Source organism: Sarcophilus harrisii, chromosome 3, assembly GCF_902635505.1.
Source record: "Sarcophilus harrisii chromosome 3, mSarHar1.11, whole genome shotgun sequence".
Classification (NCBI taxonomy): Eukaryota; Metazoa; Chordata; class Mammalia; order Dasyuromorphia; family Dasyuridae; genus Sarcophilus; species Sarcophilus harrisii.
Window position 1 is genome coordinate 13,826,829 of NC_045428.1, and position 15,967 is coordinate 13,842,795.

General features: G+C 43.5%; 1 protein-coding gene across 4 annotated transcripts in view; it reads left to right on the forward strand.

Moving 5' to 3' along the window:
- Positions 1 to 10,338: 10,338 nt before the first annotated feature.
- The window catches only part of MME (membrane metalloendopeptidase), a 111,579-nt gene continuing 105,950 nt past the window's right edge, over positions 10,339 to 15,967 (forward strand). Inside the window, exon 1 of one of the 4 annotated variants that reach the window (XM_031957548.1) lies at positions 10,339 to 10,740. The gene's annotated coding sequence lies outside the window, so the exon portion shown is untranslated. The other 3 variants (XM_031957552.1, XM_031957549.1, XM_031957550.1) reach the window with 3 other exon arrangements.

The following is a 15,967-nucleotide window of genomic DNA, read 5'->3' on the forward strand; positions in this document are numbered from 1 at the left end:
TGACACTTGTGTGATCCTGGACAACTCACTTTACTCTGCTTGCCTCAGTTCATCATCTGTAAAATGAGCTGGAGAATAAAATGGCAAATCATGCTAGTTTCCTAAGAAAATCCCAAATGGGGTCACAAACAGCCTGAATAATTGATTATTGAACCTAGACAAATTATTTCACGGTTGTCTGCCTCAGTTTCCTCATTCCTAAAATAGGGATATTAATTGCACCTAAAACATCAGGCTGTTGGGAGAACCAAATGAGATAATATATATAAAGTGCTTTGCTCTATAAATTTTAGTTATTATTATTATGTATCTATTTTAGCAAAACTGCATTCTTACTTTGTTCTGCTCTGAATCCTTATTCTTACATTAAAAGCTACTTTGTGAAAGTGAAATATTACTTCAAGAAGCAAGATACACACAGCTCCCCTTACATTGTCTCATTAAGATCTTGCTGAATTTTAGTGTATCATTTTCAAACCATCCCGATGAAATAAAAATTACTAGTTAACATGCAAATAAATAGTTGTAACAGGGAATTTTTCAAGATTGAGCAGTTTCACAAGATATCTAACTTAGAGAATATGTATAAAGGGTATAAAAGAAAAAGAAAAAATCTGAAAACATTTAGAATTTAAAATTCTGTCAGCAGAAAGGAATGAAACTTCTGTAGTAGAACACGTCTTAGTTTTACAAATCAAATCATGATTTTTTTTGAGAGTAATGAAATATTAGAGACAATGACAATCAAAAATTTTCCAATGAACTTTCTAGAGAAGTTTAGAAGACCACATGGAAGACAGTTAGTATTCCAGCACAAAATGGTAATTATCTACTTTGTGAACTATTTCTTATTTATTCCTCCTCCTCTTTCCCATCTTTGCCCAGCTTTTGGTCAACTTATTGTTAATCTGCCCTTTCATTAAAGGTCATTACAGTTTTCTAAAACTCTGTGCTAGATGCTGAGAATGTTGTGTAGATCAGATTTTGTATATGAGGTAGATACTGTTATTATCCCCATTTTTCATGGAAACTCAAGCAAAAACAAGTTAAATGATTTGCCCAGGCTCCCACAATTAGAAAGGTCTGAGGATGATTTTGAACACAGACAGCACACTATCTACTGCACCACTCAGCTGTACTATCTTCAGATTAATTTGGGTTTATTAAGCAGAAACATGATTTCTGGGAGAAGACAAATTGAATTGAGATTTTTTTCCAAGTTACTTTTTTTTAAACAGTGAAATTCTCTCAAGTAATTAATTAGACTCTATTTTGCTGAATGGTTGTTCTCAAAATAGGTATTTGGTGATCCTGGAACCTTTTCTTTGTAACTTGAGTCTGAGTTTGTGTACTTTGATAAAGCCTCATTTTCCCATTCTTGAGTTAGAGGGCCTTGGGGACTTCCAAAGTCAAGGTCTTGACACTGGGAAGTTGAAGGTTCTGATGTCTCATGTCCTGTCAGTTCCACATCTGAAAATGCTCTTGACCCCTTTTCCTTCCTGACTATATCCTTCTTGGCTCAGGCTCCACTGTAGTTTCCTAAGTGGACAGCCCTGCTTCCTATCTACTCCCCCTCCAAACCATCCTTCACTGACCCCATTCATTTTTTTAAACTCCTTCATTGAGTATATCATGCTTCTATAAGGAAAAAAAAAAAACTTTCAGGGGGTTTCTATTATTCATCAAATAACAAATAAATTCTTGGAGGATCCAGAGATTTAGCATTGGAAGAGATTGGAGAGGTCATCTGGTCCCATCACATAATTTCACAGAGAAGGGAATCAAGGGGACCGTCTTCATGTCACACAGGTACAAAGGGAGTACCAAAGCTGGAAATCAGAGTCAGGGTCTCTGAATCCAATTCAGTCTTCTTTCTACTGTACTACTCTCTCCCTCATTCTGGAAACCAAGTACCCATCTGACTCCAATCAAGCTTAGTAGATGGAGAGGGGAGGAAGACGTTGGTTCAAATCCTACCTTGGAAACATTAAATACATAAATCCATAAAGCCATTAACCTCTCTGGACCTCACTTTCCCTATTTATAAAATGAAGAGATTGGACATAATGGCACAAGATGTGAAAGGCTGGATGGATGGAGGAATTAAAATCTGCATGGTTACCAAAAACATCACTTGGATGTAAAAACAGATCACCTAAGTGGCTAATCACGAATTCCCCTGTGCTAGAGAATTAATGTAGAGACCATAACTTGTAGCTAATTACACTTGGCTTTTAAAAATCTTAAAAAGAGTTCTGCAAATGGTAAGTTGTTATTATGTCTTATTTTAAGACCTTAATTTATAGCCTATGTTGACCTTCATTTTGCCTTTCTCATAAAAATGAGAAATTACATTTCAACATTTTTTGGTAGCTAGTGACTGTGTTTTGGTCTTGATTCACATGGAATTTTATTTCACTCTTTTGACATTTATCACCTTGTGCTTTATATTACTTTTTTCAAATTATTTTTAATATTATATTTATCTCAAACAACCAACGCCAAATAAAATACTAGATATTTCTATATATGTAGAAAAGCAGAAAAGGGTTGTACATGAATTTATTTATCTTTAGTGTGTACAACTTGCTTCTCTTTTTAAGTATATAAGCTCAACCTGTAGTTTTCAATGCTATCTTGTATGTCTGTGCTTCTTTCTAGTCAGCCTGCTCTTCTCCCCTCTACTTTAAAACAATTTTCTCAATAACTGTGCTTTCACTTGTTTCTACCCTACTTCTACCCTCCATTGCCCTCTAGTCTCCCATTATTTCAGCAAACTGAAAAACAAAGTCCTTGTAACAAATCAAAGGGCCGAGCAAAACAAATTTCTACATTGACTGTATCTGAAAAAGCATGTCTAATTCGACATCGTGAGTCATATTAATTTTTACTTCTTTTCTTTCCAGTGCCTGCCATGTCTTACATATAATAAATACTTATTAAGCAATCGATCACTAAATTGAATTTCATAGCAGATTCAAGGCAAGTTGAGAACAAGAGGCGTCTCATCATCTTTGTGTTTTCTACACTGTCCAGGAGAACAACTTAGACGCTGAAATTAAATATGTGGTGAATAAATCTGCAACAAAGGGAGTTTTCTCAGGGGCAAGATATCATTTTTAATTAGATTATGTGTAGAGTGTTAGAAAAATTGGGTCACATTTATACTTCAAAAACCTGAACATGGGCAATTTATTGGATAGGCTAGCAGTGACCGAGACATTGGGTCCAAGGCATCTCTCAATTCCCCAAGACCTGAATTCAGGTGTGGATGATCATGCCCTTCTCTGACTTTTAAGGAATTCTAGTTGTATGGACCCAGCTGCCTCTGGCAATCGTGATTAGCAAAACAAAAACCATTTCCATCAGGTTTTCATGCCTCTCCCTTGACTCTTGACTCTTATCTCTGGGGGAGGGCCCAATGCAAGCTGATTAAAGAGCTGATGCCCAGGGGTTTGGGAATGATCACATTCCTCAACCTGACCTTAATTCTAGCTGGGAGAGATCTCTCTGATTAAAAGTGGGGGTTTTGATAAAATGGGAACAGGATGAATTACAGATAATATTAATTGTCAAATGATATTCGTTATATTATGTTGGGTATGTCAGTGTAGAAGAAAGTAATGTAGAAAAAACTTGGAAAGATTAAGTCAAGGCCAGGTTATAAAGGCTTTTTGATGGCTGTTATTGGGAGCCATTGGTTCCATAGTAGAAGCAAGTGGTGCAGTGGATAGAACACCAGGCTTGGAATTAGGAAGACTCTTCTTGAATTCAAATCCAATCTTAGACACTTGCAAGTTGTGTGACAAAAAAAAAAAAAAAAAAAAAGAGTGAGGGAATGATGTGACTAATTCAGACCTAAGCTTTAAAAGAGAGACACAGAAAAAAGACACAGAGATATTGTATGATGGAGGGAGTCCTCGGGATCTCTCAGCTGTACTTGGAAGAGATACTCTCCTTCACAATGCTGCAAAGTGAATTTTGCAAGTGAGAATTCCATGTCCTAAGTGAGAATTCCATGGCATTAGGTGGCACAGGGGAGAGAGAGTGCTAGAATTAGTGTCAGGAAGATCTGAGTTCAAATTCTGCTCACTATGTGATCTTAACAAGTCAATTGTCTCTCTGTGACTATACTTCTTCATCATTAAAACAGGGGTAATAATACCACCTCCTCCCAAGGCTTGTTGTGAGGATCAGAGGCCATAGGTGCTTTGAAAACCGTAAAGGTTCAATCACTGCTACCCAAAATAGGGTAATAATTTTGCTAAACTACCCACTGAAATGGCCGCAACGATATTAGCGATTGTATGGGGCCTACCCAGACTCCCTAGGATGGTGTTATTCATCTGAAAGACATAAGGAGCTGCTTGGAACAATCTGGAGCTTGTAGGCTCATTCCAAGTGGTCAGTCCTAACTTTGAGAGAACACATATGGCTCTAGACTGCTCCAAGAACCAGGTCATCCTTTCCATCCTAGTCTGATTCAGCATCATCAGGGTTTTCAGATGACTCCCTCCCCATAGCTAGCTGTACAGTAAGGGAAAGAGCCAGAGGTACCTTCTTTCCTACTCTTAAGTTGGATCCTGCCCTTACCAGAATGCCTCATGATCCCCAAATATGGCCTGGGTCTTTGATCTTTGGGGCCTTTTTTTTTTTTCCTAGGGGTCAAGAAATATAAGAGCTGATGGCCCGAGTATCCAGAAATCCAAGAATTCAGGCCCAGTGCTGCAGTCAGCTCGGAGGAGTAAGAATTCTCAACTCCAGCCCCGCTGAAATCGAACATGACCTTGGTGGAGCCTAATTTCTGAGCCTGATTTGCATGCACTCTGCATGCTTCCCTCCCTCTCAGGTGACCTGTGCTTTGTCTCCCAATACATTAGTGGAGGAAGGAAAGGTATTGCGCATTTCACATCACCTACTATGTGCCAGACAGAGTTAAGGACTTAACAAATATTCTCTCATTTGATTCTCACAACCTTACAATCGAGGAGCTGTTATTATTCCTTGTTTCTCCTGTCTGTGGCTTGCTTTGTATATATTTTATTTCTGTGTTGTCTCTCTGTTTAGATTAAAAGCTCCTTGAGGACAAGAACTGTCTTTTGAGTCTTGTACCCTTAGTACTTAGTGCCTTTGCACTCAGTACCTGCTTATTGGCTCTTTGATCAATTTTAAGCACGGATCACAGATCTCAGTGCTAGAAGGGAATAACTAGTCCCACCTGTAAAGGGTGAAACTGAGTAGGTGCACTGGAATCAGCAACCGAGGTGGAAGAGGAGAAGGAAGGTTGTGGAGAGCTTGTGTCCATTCCCTTCACTTCTACCCCAAAAGACCAAGAATAAAGACCAAGGACTTTTGCTTCTCCTGACTCTGGCTGATTCTAAGGCATCCAGGGGGCTAACCCCGGACTTTACACCCACCTGAACCCCAGTAAAACTTCCTCCCTCCATCGCATACTTGATCAAGGATCCTTTGCTTGAAAGCACTTTGCTGATTCATTTCAATTAGCACTTTTTGTGCAATTACTAGGAGTTAGGTATAGAAAGCATCCTGTCCTCAGAAAAGTCCCTGTCCTCAGAAAGCTTATATTCCACTAGACAGTATCCCTATTATTATAATCTAAGTGGAAATGTTGATGAATGCTAGGGTCAAGTCTGCCCATCTATGCAGGATGCTCCACAAGCCACAAATCTCCTGGGCTCAGTTTCTTCAGCTCTAATATTAGGAGTTTAGGCTAGAAGTTCCCATCTAGTCTCAAAGTGACATTATTTGGCCCGTGTGTTCTCAATTTTACTCTTTTATTGATTTCCCCTGCTCTGTGTGGCTTCAGAACTGGGACAAAATATTGATGCTTCTCAAGTTCTAAAAATTTTAGTCCTTAAGCTTGGAGTCTCCAACAATGACTTCATCCCTTTAATGTGGACAAATTGATATCCCCCAATGCACCTGTGTCTCACACAGTCACATTTTCTGGCACTGAAAATATACACATCTGTATCCTACTGAAGCCCAACTCCTCCATGCAGAAGGAAAGTGACTCTGAACTCAACATAGGCAAGGCTTTGAGTAAGACATGACAGAATTTGAGCCCAAGTTCAGAAATGGTTATTACCAAAGGGGTGGCCAACTGGAGATGAGATTGATTGTTTTTCAGCTGCATCTTCTGAAATTAGTCTATAAGGTATAAGAGTGAATTCCAGGAATAAAATGTCCTTTGCTCTGTTCATTCTATGGGCAGAGTCCTGGATGGCTATCTTGCTTCCCCCATGTGTTCTAGAGATTATCCTGGTTAAGGATCCCCTCCCTCCACCGAGATTCAGGATCATAACACACTCACACTCACACACACACACACACACACACACACACACTCTCTCTCTCTCTCTCTCTCTCTCTCTCTCTCTCTCTCCCCCCCCCCCCCCCCCCCCCCCCCCCCCCCCCCCCATTGTACTAGAGCAAATATTTACTAAGGAGTATGGTAAGAAGTGTTCCAGGCAAAGGGAACAGCATATGCAAAGACCTGAAAATAAGAAAGAAGAGGGTATTTTCAGATCAATTTGAATGGTGTCTAGATTATGAGGAGGGGTAATATAAAAGAAAACCAGGAAAGGAAAGTGATCCAAGATTTTGGAATATCTTGTGAGGAATTAACTGAGTGAAGACAATCTCATGGGAAAATAGCCTTAACTGTGACTTGAGACTTTATAAGAACAAATAGAGATATAGCTAAAAGGTTGCAATTGGTTGTCCCCTCCTGTTTCCCACTACCCTAACTTCATGGCTGGTGCTCTATCCACTGTGCCACCTAGCTGCTCCTAAGTACTTCTTTTAAAGGTAATGATGGCTTTGAATTCTTTCAAGAGTTTATAACATATTCTTTTTTTTTTCTGGATTAGGCCAGAAATAGGCAACTTGGAAGATGGGTGAGTACAGTTTGGGATGGGAGCTGGGAACATTCGTTCATTCCATTTGATATGATATGAAGACAGCAGGAATATATCGACATAGGCTTTGCACTTAGAAGAGAACTCCAAGCAGAAGAAAAAGCCTGGAATCATCTAGGAGAGGTTGATATCAAATGACCTTACCAAGTGGAAGGCTAAGAAGAAGAAAGCCTCTTTAAAAGATTAGAGATGGATATGAAAATCAGGAAGGGATTAAATCATTCATTCAATCAACAAGCATTAGTTAAGCCAGACCAGGTATTGCCACAGTTTTTAGGAATATAAAGACAAAGGCAAAGTAGCATCTACCTTCAAGAAGCTTATATTCGAATGGGCAAGATAGTATGGAAGATACAGGGATACACAAGTAAGCTACAAAGTAGGGGGAGGTGCACAAACATCTGGAGGGGCAGGGGGATGGGACCTGAATGAGCTGAGTCTTGAAGGAAAACAGAGATTCATGAAGCTAGAAGGCAAAAGAATTGTCGATAGGCCAGAGAACAGCTAAGTCTTGTGCCATTTGGGATGGCAAGGGTAGATAAGCTATCAGAGAGGTCACTGCTGACCAATGAGAAAAATAATCATCATAAAAAGAAATGAGGTACATGCTTAATAGCATGTGGCACTATACAAACAAAATTGGGAATTGACTCTGAGATGAAAAGATTTCCTTTTTTTATTCATTTTAAATTATAAGGGAATGAAATAACATTTTGGTCATTTAGCTGAGAGATACCATTAGCCAGGAAATTAAGCCCTGGAGTAGAGAAAGTACTGGCTCTTCTGCTGAGTGAATTTGTTGGCTACTTTTTTATTCCTCAGTTTCTTCATCTGTAAAATGAGAAGAATTGTGGTCATCTCTCTTTAGTTACCTGAAATATTGTTAGATTACAGGTAACCAAAAAAAAATCTATAAAGAGAAATCTACAAATTTTGAAAGGCTACATTAGTAGTGTCCCTACTAAATTTTCATTATAGATAATTTAGATCTTAATACTATGATAAACAAACCTTTGAGCCCACACTGATGACTATCTGAACTTTCCCTATCACTCAGTAGAAACCTCTTCATCAGATAAGCTCCCTCCAACCGTGCAACCCTGCCCCCTGATTGGCTGGTTCCTCCCAGAACCTGCATTTTAAAGAAATCAAGCTTCGGTTCCTGATTCCTTCGTCTCATTTTTTCCCCTTATATTTTCATTTTCTTTCTCTAAATTCTTTCCATATTTGGAGATAAGCTCCTGGAGGGCAGGGATTACAGTTCTTCCTACTTGTATTTGTATTTTTTTTTTTTTTTTTTTTTGTAATTCCTGCAGTTAGGACAAATAGTTAATAATAAGGCAAGTACTTAATTAATGCTTATTGATTTGACAGGAAATCCCCTATCTCTTCTCAGTCTTTCCTAAAAAAGGCTGTAGAAACCTCTCTGTTAAAATGCAATGCATTAGGAGGCTTTGCTTGTTCTTGTTAGACTCTTCTTGACTCCCTAAGAGATCTCTTGGCCTAAATACAGGAATGGTTTGGCCATTTCCTAATCCAGTTCATTTTTTAGATGAGGAAACTGAGGTAAACGGAGTTAAGTCCACAACCACACAGGTAACAATATATGTCAGATTTGAAATGATCTTCATGCTTCAAAGCTTTGGTCTTACTATATCTTTCAAGCACAATATTTTAATACCAGAAACGGATCTTGCGATTTAGAAGAGAATCAATTGTCTTTCAGCTTAAATCCCCACAAGATTTTCCTTAGTGTAACGGAAAGAACTATACTTTGCTTATTTATAAAACCTAGAGGTAGGCCTTGGAGGAACTCTAAGCAGAGGAATCTATCTACCCCCACAGTAACTTTGCAAGGAAGAGAGCAGAGTTCTTGGCTATGAAATAACAGATCCTTGAGATGCTGAATATTCTAGCGTGAACAAGCAGGCTCTGGGATGAGATGGTTTCACCTCTCTGCCTCAGTTACCTCATTTATAAAAATGTGAGGATGGTTCAGGAAGCATTGATTGAGCACCGTGTTAAACGCTTGACACGTAAGACAAGGCAGAGAGCCCCTGCCCTCCAAGAGCTCACAGTCCAAGGAGGGAGACCAGTGTATACAGTACAAAGCTAACATCTCCGGGATAGCTAGGAAATGGTCAACCCAGTGTGTTTGTCCAGAGCTCCTTGGGAAGGCTACTTAACCCCTTCTCTTTTTGTTGCTATTCAAAGAAAAGCTCAATTTCTGTTGTTTAAAGAGGAGTGTGAATAAAAAAGTTTTTTTTTTGTTTGTTTGTTTTTGTTTTTTTTGCCCATCCAAGTTCAAAGTCAGTCTGAATTCTACTCTCCGGCCCCTTTGAACCCAGATTAAGGACCCTTGGAACGATCTCTAGGGTAGCCTTATACCTTCCGGATCCAAAGTCTATTCCAAGTAGAACCAGTGGAAGTGACTGAAAAGTAAAACCTACTTAAATAGACGAATTAACGAGTTTGGAGACTAAAGAAAACCTGGGCAGTTGTAAATCCTCAGAGATAGTTAAGTGTTGGAGCCAACTTGAATAGTGAACCCACCTGAACGCAAGGGGAAAAGGGGGGAGGGAGGGATTCCTTGCGTTTCCTCTGGCCAGAGAAGAAATGTCTCGGTTTTCGTACAATTGGCAGCTGCGGGACCGTGTGGTGAGCCGCCCGCCAGGGATGGGAGGGGACTGTTTTAAGTAGAAGATGCGGCCCACGAACTCTCGGTCCCTTCCAAGAGCTGACCCCCCTCCTCCTCCCTCTCCCCAGCATCTTGTCTTCAGCCTCAGGGGGGACGGCACTGGCGGTCTCTGGGCAGGGCGGGAGGTAGTCCCAAGTTGTTGGGGGCTCCAGCGTGGGCAGTAGACTGCGGGCCGCTCCCCCTCCCCACCCCACCTCCCGCTACCCCCAAATGGAGGGCAGGATCTCGACACCCCTCCTCCAAGGGCAGTCCGCTCGGGGGGGAAGCAGAAACCTGGGTTCCTGGCAAGCCCTCAATTTACCGTAACAAAAATGCTTGCCCAAGCCCTCGCGGAGGTGATGGCCAACCTATCCCCTCCACGCCCCCGCCCCCGGTTTCCAGGTGCCCACTCGAGGGATGGTTGCCTAGGGTCAACGGGAGGAGGGAAGGCGGGGGGGGGGGGTAGTCTTAAGGTTAACCCTCCACTCTTCAGCGCCACAGCTGCTTCCCTTCAGTCCCCAGCAGCCGCGTAGGCTGGGCTCGAGGGACGGGAGGGGATGGCACGGCGGGGGTGGGGAGCGGAGGAGAGCAAGAGTGGGGAGAAGGGAGAAGGTGCCGGGAGGGATGCGGAGCTGGGTAGAACCGCGGCTGGAGCTGGAGCGCAACTCGCGTGGCAGGAGCTGCTGGGGAGCGCGGCCACTCCGTGGGGGTGGGGGTGGGGGTGGGGGGGTGTTTGGAGAACCGCTGGGCTCCCGGCGCCTGCGGGGGCCTTAGCCTGAGCCCTGGAGGAGGAAGGGGAGGAAGAGGAGGAGGGCTCTAGTGTCCTTCCTTGGAAGAAAGCCGCAAATCATCTCCTCCTCCTCCTCCTCCTCCCACCCCTTTTCCCCTCCCCCTCCTCGCCTTGTCTCTCTTCTACCCTCCCCAGTCCTCCTCCTCCTGCTTCTACCCCCGCCGCCTCCGCCGCCTCCGGTGCTCGCCCGCGTTCGGCGCTTCCCCCGGCTGCCCGCTGCTGCCAACGTGCGCACGGCTCGGGGCTCCCGGGGCAGCCCTCGGTCTCCGCGATCTCATTGGCTGGGCATGTGTCTATTTACATCATCCACTAACTTCTCCCAGATTCGACTGGTGAGTCCCGGGAGAGGGAGACGGCCCCAGGGACCGGGGAGAGGGGGGGGGGGAGCGGGGGGCGCCGGGGGGAGACGCTGCCAGGAGCGAGTCTGTGGGGACTAGCGGAGAGCGGACGGATGCGGGACCCGCGCTGGGGCTTCGGGACCAGGTGTCGGGCGGCGGAGCCCGAGAGCAAGGCTCCCAGGGACCGGGAGCTGGAAGGCGGGACCCCGGAGCGGGCGAGGGGGCGCTGCATCCCGGGAGCAACCTGGGGACGGGAAGGCAGAGGCTGGGAACTGGAGCCCAGACGCGGGTGGGCTGGGACGGGCGGGCGGCACGCGGGACCCTCCGATAAGGACCGGAGGGAGGGGGGCGTTGGGCGTTCCTGCTCCGCAAGCCCTTTCGGCAACTTCTCGTCGGTGGGCAGCGAGCCCCGGGGCGCAGGTCCGGGGCCCCTGTGGGGCTGGAGCACGCCTTTGCCCTATGGCCGGCTTGGGAAACCTTGGTTCTGTGCCGAGCGCGGTGTCCGAGCCCCGGTCCCCTGCGGTGCCTCGGGAAATGCCCTCTCCTCGCTTCTCCTCCCGCCGCCCCGAAGCCGCCCAGCGGCGGGGGCCGGTCGCCGCCTCCTCCCCGTGCCCCCCGCCGCCTGCCGGGGTGAGCTCCGTTGTGTTTGCACGCCTGTCTCCGGCATCGGGGCGAAGCGCACCCCGCTCGTCCCTCCCCACGGCGAGCTAAAAGTTTGCCAAGCCCTCCGGCGATTCGCAACCTAAATGGACAGATTCCGGGACGGGAGCAGCGCGCCCCGCTCGGGGACCCCCCGATCCCCGAACCCCCTTCCCCAGCAGAAAGTAGCCACCGGTCTGCAGCGGAAGCGCTGCGGATCCGTCTCCTGGCTCTCAGAGCCCCGAATCGCCCGGCCCGGTACCCGGCGCCCATCTCCCAGCGTCCGCTAAAGTTTCGGCATTGGGCGGTTTCCTGGGCTCGTACAGGGAAAGCGGGGAGGCGGTTGAAACTTTGAATCCAGGATCTCTTCCTCCCCGATCCGGGGCTCGGCTCGGGAAGCGCAGCCAGGAAAGAGAAATTCCCATGGGGAGCTGCTCGCCGTCTGAGGCCGGAGCCTGAAGAATGGAACCTCTCTGGACCACCCCCTGTGCCTCCATTTCCACACCTGTTAAAGCGGTAGAATAATACCCAGTGTAATTACATCTCATAACCGCAGGGGCTGGAAGAATAAGTTAATGGGAGAGGAGTGCTTTGAAGATGGAAATTGCTAAGTACTTGTATCCCCAACACACCGGTTTCCCTTCTGCTCCTCAATTTGTCCATCTGATAAATAGGATTATACTCGGTTATCTGGAGGATTGCCTTTCTCGATCCCTTTGAAGTAGTAATTGTCTGGGCAAAAATAATCAGAATCGTCCCTTGATCTTAATTAGTCACTTCCACGAGTGGTCCAGAGCCTTAACTAATAGTTATTAAGTGGAAACTCTAGCTGGGAATAATCCTTCTATAATGGTGCCCCCTTCTCTCCACCCCCCACCTCCAGCTCTTCACTTTCACACTTTAAGATTCGGGGTAGCGAGTCTTGGAGGGATTAGCTTGGATTCTGGAATACTGCTCAGTGTCTGGATGACCTAGAGCAAACCTCCAAGTCCCCACCGACTCTTTAAAACTGAGGGGCTTGATCGGAGGCTGTTGGAAGGAGCTTAAGCGTCCTCCCGCCCCTCAAAAGTACTAATATCTGTCATTCTAAAAAAGCCTTGGGTCTGCAAACCATAGGACTTCCAAAGGAAAAAGGGGGGCCAGTGTTACAGGTGTAATTTTTCCTTAGCCTGCTCAATGAGCAGGGAGAATCATTGCTCCTTTTAACCATATCTGTTGAATCATTCCGTCCCTTCCTCTCCCTCCCCACTTTTTGTCTCTAAAAAAATTTGTTGTTCATCTGGGCTAAGGATTAAGACTCAGACCCCCACAAAACTGTGTCTCTCCATGTGTCTCTGTGTCTCTCCATGTGTCTCTGTGTCTCCATCTGTCTCTCCATGTGTCTCTCCAAATTACTTAAGGTAATTTAAGCTACCTGGCAATTTGGGTGCTAGAATTCCAAATGTTTTCCTTCTGGTATAATTTCTTAAGTTCCTCACTTAAAAGATTTGCTTAGAGTAATTCCATTAGAAAAGTAGCGAGAAAAAGACAATTTGCAAAAGAATATCAGCTATGCTATTAACACTTAGAATTTCCCTGCCTTGAAGAAAATGGGTCCTAAGGAACACTGGGTAGAGACGACCAAGGCAGCTGCTGCCACTAGGTCACTGTTTAAGAATGCCCACGTCTGCCTCCCAGCATGGCTGTGGTGTACATTGGGAGCTGGATGCTCCAGCCTCCACTCCGGAAGAAGCCAGAGGGAAACACTTAAAGGAAGACAGCAGGCAGCATGGTGCTGGGAGACTTGGCCCTCTTAACTTGCTAAGCTCTTTTGCAACTACCATCTAAGCAAACAAATACTTATTTGGTATAAACGTTTGGCTGGCTTGGTGAGGACTAAATACATTCATCTTTAAGTATTTTAACTGGCTAATTGTTATTTCAGTGAAGAAAAAAAGACAGGGAAGAATTGGAGGCAACGTTTTCCTGTATTTTCTGAATGTGGAGAAATAAAAGTTCTGGATCTGAGTCAGAACTGCAGTTGCTCTCCCAGCTCTGCCATGATGGTGAGACCTTGGGCAGAGCTAATTTTCTAATGCTTTGATAAATTATTGTGTCAGAAATGCTTATGGAAAGTACATATTTTGGGGAAATGTTGAGTATCCTTCAAAACTTCCTTAGGACTTAGTGCTCTGGGATGCTCTTCATTATCTGAAATCGAAGTCAGATTTATGCCTCTGTGCCCAGAACCAAATGGCTCATCTAGCTAATTAGTTCAGAATGCAGCCTTGCCCACTGTAAATGAAAATAATTCAAACTGTCTGTTTTGGTCTAAGCTTCTGTAGTTAGATAATGACCAGGGTACTAAGTGAAATAAAGAGAAATTTGAAAATAAAGCTTGAATCTAAATTATTCGTGGGTTTATTATGATTGCAATTAAAATGTAAAGGGACTTTCACTGAGTGTTTTTTTGTGGCTGCTTTTGTCAGTTTCTCAGCCTGCTAAGTCAAGATTAAATCAGCAGGGTTTAGATAAGCATTATGCTCCTCCAGTAATAGGAAATTGTGTGTGTGTGTGTGTGTGTTGTGTATGTATATTCTTTTCCAAATGAATAGTTAGGAGCACTTTGGGACATCTAAGGTACAGTTTTATGTCTTCTTACAATAGATTTTTATATGATCTATAGTCCTATATTCATGTTCAATATTGCCTTTCTAAAAGTATAAAAATATGTAGAATCAAAGGGTTCTTCCCTTGATTCAAAGATGGTCCAGTGTGCTCTGGTGAGATGTGTCTCTGCTCTGGATAGCAATAAAGCCTCTGTCTTAGTGATTGGTCTAAGAGAAGAGCACTAGGGAAATGGCTTTCCCTTTCTCTGCATCCCTAGAGTTTAGCATAGAGCCTGGCATTTAGTAAATGCTTATTGACTAATGAGTAAATTCAGTTTTATTTCTTTTTAGAGAATAGAGGTACATATTTGCAATTACTGTGGTTCTTTGGACCAGCTCTGTGATTCATTGGTAAAGATACTTTCCTTTGGAAACTTCATGGATTGGTTTTCAAAATGTGGATGGGGACACTTGGAGCTATCTGTATGGGGATCCTGAGAAGTCAAAACAATTGTCAATATAACAATAAATTGCTTTCATCTCCAATATGTTAAATATTGGTCGATATAATCCACATAAACAAAAGCTCTTGGGGAAGAGGACGTCTTCGATAATTTTTCAAAGTATGAGAGGGTCCCAAGACCAAGAAGTTTGAGAATCCCTGATATGAGGGAACTCCTAGTGAAAAGATAATCTCAAACCAGAGTCAGACAGAGTTAACTAGTATAGTCAGATTTTAAATAATTTAGCTCAGGTTACATAGCTTTCAGGAGTCAAATTTGAAATTTTGTCGTACTACTTCTCATTAATTTAAAGGAAAGGGATTAGACCTATGGACTTCTACTGGTGCGGGGAATTCCCAGAGGAAGAAACTCCCAATGCTGGTTGGCACTTATGTAATCAAGTACTAGACAATTATTTGGGGACAATGAGAGATTAAGTGTCTAGATATGAGGTAGATTTGAACCTGGGTTTTTCTGCTTTCTTCCTCTAGCCATAATACCACAACTGCCTTTCAATACCTATTATATTTAATAAGAATCATAATCAATTAAATACACATTCAAATATATATACATTCACAAGGAATAGTCTATAGAAACATGTATATGAAGACTTATAAGACAACTAGATAGTAAGGCAGCTAGGTGGATAGAGAACTGAACTTGGAATTAGGAAGACTGTTCTGGAGTTCAAATCCAACCTCAGACACTTATTAGCTGTGGGCAAGGTACTTCACTGTGGTTGCCTCTGTTCCTCATCTGGAAAATAATCTGGAGAAGGAAATGACACCATTTGGTAAAGATAGTAATCTTTACCAAAACAAAACAACAACAACAACAACAACAAAAAAAAAACTTCTCAAATGGAGTTCCAAAGAGATGCAAAATGAATCGACAATAAAAATGAGTACTGTATAATACACATGAATAAATATGAACACAAATATTCCCACACACAGATCCTGTCAAAGTTGAAGCTGTTGACTTTTGGCCCACTGAGTGAATAAGTGACAGTTTTCACATGAATTCTCTAGGCAGGGCAGAGGTGGTTCAGAGCTGCTGACCAGGGTTGTCAGAATTGCTGAGCTATAGAGAAGCTATTTTTAAAAATCGAGAAATCAGAAACTTCTGTAAAGGTGTTTTGTGCATGTGCTTAAGGGTGTGACTGTCCAGTGGTAGAAGAGGCTTTGTTTGGGAAACTCTGGTCATTTTAGTCATTTATTAGTCATCGATTTCCGGGATTATGAAGAGAACCATGAGATATAAAAGTAAACTTTGACATCGGTTCAGAGATCAGGAGGAGGGATTAAAAGCGATCCTTTGTTACCGTTCAGAAATTATTTGCTTGTGAACTTCTGAGGAGCAGAACCCTGAGTGAGTATTTGTGGAAATCTAAGCCTCTTTCTTGGACTCTCTTTGGCCTTTCCGTGGCCTCTCCAAATCCCATGAAACCTTGTGAGAGAGAGATCTGACCTCTGAGCTTCTAGCATG